We start from the raw sequence: 8127 nt of genomic DNA on the forward strand, positions 1-8127 counted from the left end.
AAACAGGAATTTATAAAATGACCACATTAATGATATTCATGTCAACACCTAAGTGTTGACTACTGGGCTGGTGATACCCTTGGGGACGAAACGTCCAGCAGTGGCATCGACCCAGTGGTGTAAATAGTTATCAAAGGTACCAGAATTATAATTTAGTACGCCAGACGCGCGTTTCGTCTACATAAGACTCATCAGTGACGCTCATATCAAAATATGTATAAAGCCAAACGAGTAAAAAGTTGAAGAGCATTGAGGATTCAAAAGTCCAAAAAGTTGTGCCAAATACGGCTCAGGTAATCTATGCCTGGGATAAGAAAATCCTTAGTTTTTCGGTAAATTCAAAGTTTTGTAAACAGGAATTTATAAAATAACCACATTAATGATATTCATGTCAACACCAAAGTGTTGACTACTGGGCTGGTGATACCCTCGGGGACGCAACGTCCAGCAGTGGCATCGACCCATTGGTGTAAATAGTTATCAAAGGTACCAGGATTATAATTTAGTACGCCAGACGCGCGTTTCGTCTACATAAGACGCATCAGTGAAGCTCATATCAAAATATGTATAAAGCCAAACAAGTAAAAAGTTGAAGTGCATTGAGGATCCAAAAGTCCAAAAAATTGTCCCAAATACGGCTAAGGTAATATATGCCTGGGATAAGAAAATCCTTAGTTTTTCGGTAAATTCAAAGTTTCGTAAACAGGAATTTATAAAATGACCACATTAATGATATTCATGTCAACACCGAAGTGTTGACTACTGGGCTGGTGATACCTTCGGGGACGAAACGTCCACCAGCACCTTTATTTGCTGACTTTAGTGGTCGGAGAAGCGACATAAGTCATATATACATATATATAGTAAAAATTGTTCATACGGTAACACAATAATGATTCAAGCAATTATCAGCTGTAAAAAAATTAATGACACATACAGATTATACAGAAAAATATATGATTATGTAAATGAAATTACACACGTAATATCACTTTATAAATCAGTTGTGTATAACGCGTTTTGTGAATTTCCATAAACGGGAAAGCTAAAAAGCACACAATTACCAGCCAATGATATATATTGAGTAATCGAAAACTTAAAAGGCAGTATGACAAAACCCAATAAACATACAAAGAGTTAGAACTTTACATTTGTTTCAATATCTCTCATCATATCTCAATTAATGAACGTTTTTTCTCTCAAGAACCGGTATTTGCAATATTAATTCCAGTGCACATGCTATGGAACTCTGGCTCATTTACATTTAAATGGGCCCTTCAAAACCCAAAATATTATAAGTTATATGGTTCGCTTCTGACCCCCCTACGGATCCATGGAGGGTTAGTAAAAGTCATAGGGGGTAAGGCCGGAGGTAGTTAACTGTATAACAAATTTATCGGACGCTAGACTTTTTCTGCTGCGTTTTGTTGAAAAAAAACCTTAATGGTCATTGCGACACAATGAACATGTTATATCTATAAATATGGGATGAAGAACAGCAAAGTTAACGTGAAAATAAAATAAAAGATAACGTTGTGTATTTTAATATTTAATCTTTGTTTTGGTATTCAGGTCGTCCATACATTGAACCAAGGAATTGCTGTTTAAAATAGTTAGGGAAATCCACTAGTTTATTCTCCGAAACTAAATAAATGAATGAATTATGTTAAAATTTTTAAAGAGTGCTATGAACTGTTTTTTTCTGATATCTTTTTGAATATTTGTTAGGTAACATCAAAATGACAAATTGAGATATACAGTTTCGTATTATCGAGAAACAGATATATTTTTATCGATATATTAATATATTTAACCGAGATAACGATATAATAATCGAAGATCTCTTTTTAATAAATCGAGATAACGATATAATACTCCGAAATCGCGATATAACAGTTTCGTTTTATCGAGATAACGATATGATAAATCGAGTTAACGATATAATGATCCGCGATCTCGATATAATAAATCGAGATAAAAATATGATAATCCGAGATCTCGATATAACAGTTTCGTTTTATCGCGATAACGATATTAAACCGAAATCTCTATATAATAAAATTGAGATAACGATAAAATAATCCAAAATCTCGATACAACAATTTCGTCTTATCAAGATAACGATATATTTTGTATCGATATCTCGGTAAAACGGTAATGTTGTATCTTGATCTCGATTAAAAAAAATATTTTCTAATTTTGTTTGTGGCCCTTTACGGCTTACGTAATAGATAGTGTGTATTTGTTAATTAGAAATTATTTAAAAAATAATAATTTTAGTTTTTATTCATCTCAAACGAGAAATCTACAAATTGCTATTATTATTTAATCTTGTTATGATGGATCTTGATTGTTTTGGTGTTTGTGTATGTTATTATCAATGACGATGTAATAGTTCTGAAGAACCAAATCCTATCACTAGCTTTTGACCGGAAATAAAAAAAACAATTAAGACTGTCGTTGTTTTTATTATTTGAAAAGAAACTACGATATTAATATTTAAAAAAAAACACGAAAGTATGCCTATGCGTGTATGATATGCACCCTAGTTAAATAAGTTCATTGTGTATATACTAGACACTTTTTCTCTAATTGATAAAATTATTTTACTTTTTTAAAGCCTTCTCGACAATTTTCATCATCAAATTAATTTCTATAGGTAAAACTTTTATGGACAGCAATGTCATTCAAATGACCGACAAGTTTAAGAATAAAAGTTAAGAAGTTAACTTTAAATGTTATCCCTGTTTGTATACTATTGAATTGACATGTGTCCATACATGACATGCAAAGTTTTATTGAAATTCATCTTGGAATTTAATGTTTCAATTATGCTTCACATATAAACCAGTTTATGGGGCTCCATGCTACCGTTATTTTTGCATTGTTATTTGTTTTTTGTATTTGAGTGTTTTTAATAGATGAATACATATTAAAATATGAAGTATTATACATTGACTGCTCGATTGTTAATGCTTACAACTATTTCAGCACGATTGGGCATCTGCTGCCGGCCAATTTAAGGGGAAGAGAACCAAAGTGCCCGAATAGCATCACCGACTTTGTTCGGGAAAATTGAAGTCGTAGTCATTAAAGATTTGAGGTGAACCTCAATGTTGACAAGCAAGTGATTTCTGATTACCACCGAGGCCAGTACATCGAAAAGGAGCGTTTTAGTTTATATTTTGGAAATGTCATGTATACATTTCTGTGTTTAAATTATTTGATATATACCCTGTAATAAAGATGACATATTAAATTAAACGCTTTCTGAATGTCCAACATTTAGTTAATTTATACCTACTTAAAGTAAAATTTTACAGTTTGCAATTCTATAGACAGTTGTTATAAAGATTAGCTGACACACTTTATAGGAATACAAATTTGTTTAACACTATTGTTCTTGTATATAGTCTCTTCCACTTTGCGTTTATTTATTTTATTAAAGTAAGGAATACATATGTACGTGTAGTGTTAATAATATAGCAATATGCTCATACAAAAACAAACCTAAAGAAAAATAAGGACCGATTTATCATTCGAACAAACTGACATATATAGTTACACATGTACCAGGATTATAATTTATTACGCCAGACGCGCTTTTCCTCTGCATAAGACTCGTCATTATAGACATCCTCGGTTGGTATCACACGAAGAATACCACACGATCCAATCAAAGAGGGACGAAAGATACCAAAGGAACAGTCAAACATATAAATCTAAAACAAACTGACAACGCCATGGCTAAAAAATGAAAAAGACAAACAGAAAAACAATAGTATACATGACACAACATAGAAAACTAAAGAATAAACAACACGAACCCCACCAAAAACTAGGGGTGATCTCAGATGCTCCGAAAGGGTAGGCAGATCCTGCTCCACATGCGGCATCCGTCGTGTTGCTTATGTGATTACAAATCCGGTAAATAGTCTAATTCGGTAGGTCAATTTCATGAAAAGGAAGGGAATTGAAGTTACGACGTGTGGAACATATCCGATATCATTTGTGAAACGGTTATTCCATAACGGTCAAACAACTCGTAATGGCGTCTGTAAAATTTACGAAGGGATGATTTAAACTTCACCATTTGGAACTCTTGGACTAATAGCGTCCTTGTGAGCAGTAACCCTCTATCAAGAAAATCATGATAGATAACGCAAGCACGGGAATATCGTGTCAATTGGGAGATATATACCCCGTATGCATGTTTCACAATTCACCTGGTCAGTCAATATAACGCCCTCTCAATAATTTTTTTGGTAATAATGAAAATAATTTGTTAGCGATAAATTGTAAATGGATGTTTATCCAGATCATGTGTAAAGTAATGTTGACCTGTATATTTGATGTAGATACAACTTTTTGTTGTTCCAGCACCAGATATCATTTCATGTTTTAACCATACAATTAAGATTTGATACCAACCACTGATTCCTTGTAAGTATATGTTTTAACATCTGCGTTAAAGTTGACCAATTTCATTTTGGTAATGCTGTTGTAGCTTCTTCTCAAGTAGATGTACACAATATGTGTTACAGGCGAAACAATATGTCGTTACGAAAGTTATAAACAGTACTAATGTCACAACGTATTTTGATAATTAATGTCACTTCAGTGATGTTCGTGGGCAAACTATTTGAAAAAACAATACCTGTCAGAAACTTTAAATAGCCGATCAACCAAAAGGACATAAGGTAAACCCAAACAAGCCAATGTATAATTTAAAATGATTTCTTAACTTTCATTACAGTAAATGTTGATCAAAACAATATCTGTTCTGGTCCAAGGACACATTTATCGTCCTTTGGTTTTCGTTGTCTACGAATATAGTCCCTAGTGTAAACAGTGTATAACTTGCATGTTTTATTTAATACACTTTCTCAATATATTTGTTGATATTAAATGCATGAAATATTAAGTAGGAGGATGTAATTACATGTCACGAAACTTTGGGTGCTGAATCTTTGTTTAGTAGTGAATCGGTCCAGTTCTAAAAGGTCAAATTTTATCACGTCTGAATCTGTCAAACAGAATATTACAACCCCTTAACACAGAATTGTCAATATTTTGAGTTAGAGCTGGTATAAATTTCTATAATTTTGATATTATTTGTCTCACTGGTAGTACACTACACTGTAAAAACCTTTTTGAAAAAGAGCAGTTGCGATTTTTTAAATTTGAATGTATTGTCTAAAAGAAATGCACTACGAAATAACTGTGTTCTCGGGCCTATCATGCCAGAATACCTTAACACAGTCATAATACATTTGGGTAAACTCAACACAACAAATCAAAAAAAATTACAGCAATATTCATAGAGAGAAAGATAAGTGAAAACATAAGTTCGGTTTAATGTAAAGATATTAACCTTCAATTAAAACAATAATTAAATTCCTGGTAAACCAATGTGTAGGAAATGAAAGTTCATTTTCCTTTGGGTTGCAATAACGTGTGCCTCCTTGTAGACGCGTCTAATCATTATCACTTTGTATATCATGTATATTGTATGGTAAAAACTTATAGACCCAAATAAAAAATTACCATTTTAATCAAAAGTAAAAAGAGCAGACAACAATGAACTGAAATAGTGACATTTTCTCATTAAGCGATGAAAACCTATGGCATAATACCTTTAAAGGTCTGCATATATGTTAAATACAAAAATATGTATAAAGCTACTTTCCAGGTCACGAGTTGTAATTAGTTATTAATCAAAAACATATAAAAGAAAATGGAAACTAGAAAATACGATCAAACACTGTACTTGCATGTATTAATAAAATAGACTCATTATCGAATTACGTTTTGAATAAGATTGTGTTACAGTTGTATAAAACATGGCAAATACGATTTGCAATAATTTCTTAAAAGTTTGTAATAAAATCAACGGTACCAATTTTGTTGCACCAGATGCGCATTTCAACAATACATGTCTCTTCAGTGATGTTCGTGGCCAAAATATTTGAAATCCAAAACATATATAAAAGATGAAGAGCTATAATCCAAAAGGTCCAAAAAGGATAGCCAAATTCGTAAAAGGAATCAGAGCTGTGCATGAGGGAGATACATTCCTTAATTTATAATAATTCCTAATATTTTGTAACAGCAAATTTCAATAACACAAAAAAATCCGTATTTTCATGCCCGTAACGAAGTACTGGCTACTGGGCTGGTGATACCCTCGGGGACTAATAGTCCACCAGCAGAGGCATCGACCCAGTGGTAGTAATAAAATCAACGGTACCAATTTTGTTGCACCAGATGCGCATTTCGACAATACATGTCTCTTCAGTGATGCTCGTGGCCAAAATATTTGAAATCCAAAGCATATATAAAAGATGAAGAGCTATAATCCAAAAGGTCCAAAAAGGATAGCCAAATTCGTAAAAGGAATCAGAGATGTGCATGAGGGAGATACATTCCTTAATTTATAATAATTCCTAATATTTTGTAACAGCAAATTTCAATAACACAAAAAATCCGTATCTTCATGCCAGTACCGAAGTACTGGCTACTGGGCTTGTAAACGTAGTCTTTTTGAAAACATTTACTTTATCTTATATCTATTTGCTTAAAAGAGCTACATGTGTACTCATTGTTTCAGAGTCTCAATCTTAAGAACTTTGGTAATTGAATTGATTGAACCCCCCCTCCCCTCCCAAAAAAAAAAATACCAACGTCAAGGCATTGGATGCATATTGAAAAAATGGGAACTTTCATATTATGATTATGATGAAAAAAAAAATAAAGTTGTTATAATCTATCTTTGAAAAGTGTTAAAATATACATAGTCTTAGATGCATGATTTTTTTTATTACTTGTTAGTGGCTTTGAACTAGCTACCAGATAACTGCGTGTACTCTCAGATATGGTCCTAGTGTCATTTTGTTGTTGGGATGTACAAGTAACCGTCCACGTCCATCTGATGAGTTTAACCTTTTTCAACTGATTTTTATAGTTCGTTCTTATGTTGTACTGTTATACCACTGTCCCAGGTTAGGGAAGGGTTGGGATCACGATAACATGTTTAACCCCGCCACATTATTTATGTATGTGCCTGTCCCAAGTCAGGAGCCTGTAATTCAGTGGTTGTCGTTTGTTTATGTGTTACATATTTGTTTTTCGTTCATTTTTCTTATATGAATAAGGCCGTCAGTTTTACTCGTGTCAATTGCTTTACATTGTTATACCGGGGCCTTTTATAGCTGATTATGCGGTATTGGTTTTGCTCATTATTAAAAACCGTACGATGACCTATAGTTGTGAATTTCTGTGTAATTTTTGTCTCTTGTTGACAGGTGTCTCATAGGCAAGCATACCACAACTTGGTTTTTATATACACAATTACTGTTAATGTATATTTTGGGTCTGGGTAACCCTTTTAAATATACCTTTTTATTTTACTCACATTTTACCAAATATCATGCTACCATTTTAATGTATTTCAAAGATAAAACCGAGGACCGTGACCCACAGTGTTTATATTATAATAAGAAAAAAAATATTGCGGAAAATTTTGGCTCTCCGGGTAGCTCAACACTTCGAATTGATTTGTTCGGCATACATGTCAACCTTACATAAAAGATACGTAATAATTTTAGTATGGTTTTATTTCGATATGTGCTGCGGTGAAGAATCCATCAATTATTATTATTTTCATGTTTTTTTAATTGTATTTGGAAAGGGTAGACGTTTGATGCTATATGTAGATTTAGAAAATAAAATCATTAAAGCAGTTATATTTCAAACAGCTTTGCTCTATACATCCAATTTATGTTTATGAGTTTAAATCTAAGTGCCGCTCCATAATGTGTATCCCATATTTTCACTTATTCATCAAAAAGCGAAATCTTTTTAATAAAATGAACATGATGTACATTTGTATATTCATATATTTTCCTTTATCCATAAATTTGGGAGGAAGAATTTAATAACATAAAAGGCATGATTTTTCTGCACCGTATACACTTTTAGACAATCAATGTCTCTTCAGTGGAACTCGGGTCCAACATATTTAAAAACTTAAAGTTATTAAAAGATGAAGAACTAGAATACACTATTTGTGATGAGGAACAGAACTATGTTTGTCAAACATTATGAAATATTTTAAACAAGTTCTTG

This window comes from Mytilus trossulus, chromosome 9 (genome assembly GCF_036588685.1).
Source record: "Mytilus trossulus isolate FHL-02 chromosome 9, PNRI_Mtr1.1.1.hap1, whole genome shotgun sequence".
Lineage (NCBI taxonomy): Eukaryota > Metazoa > Mollusca > Bivalvia > Mytilida > Mytilidae > Mytilus > Mytilus trossulus.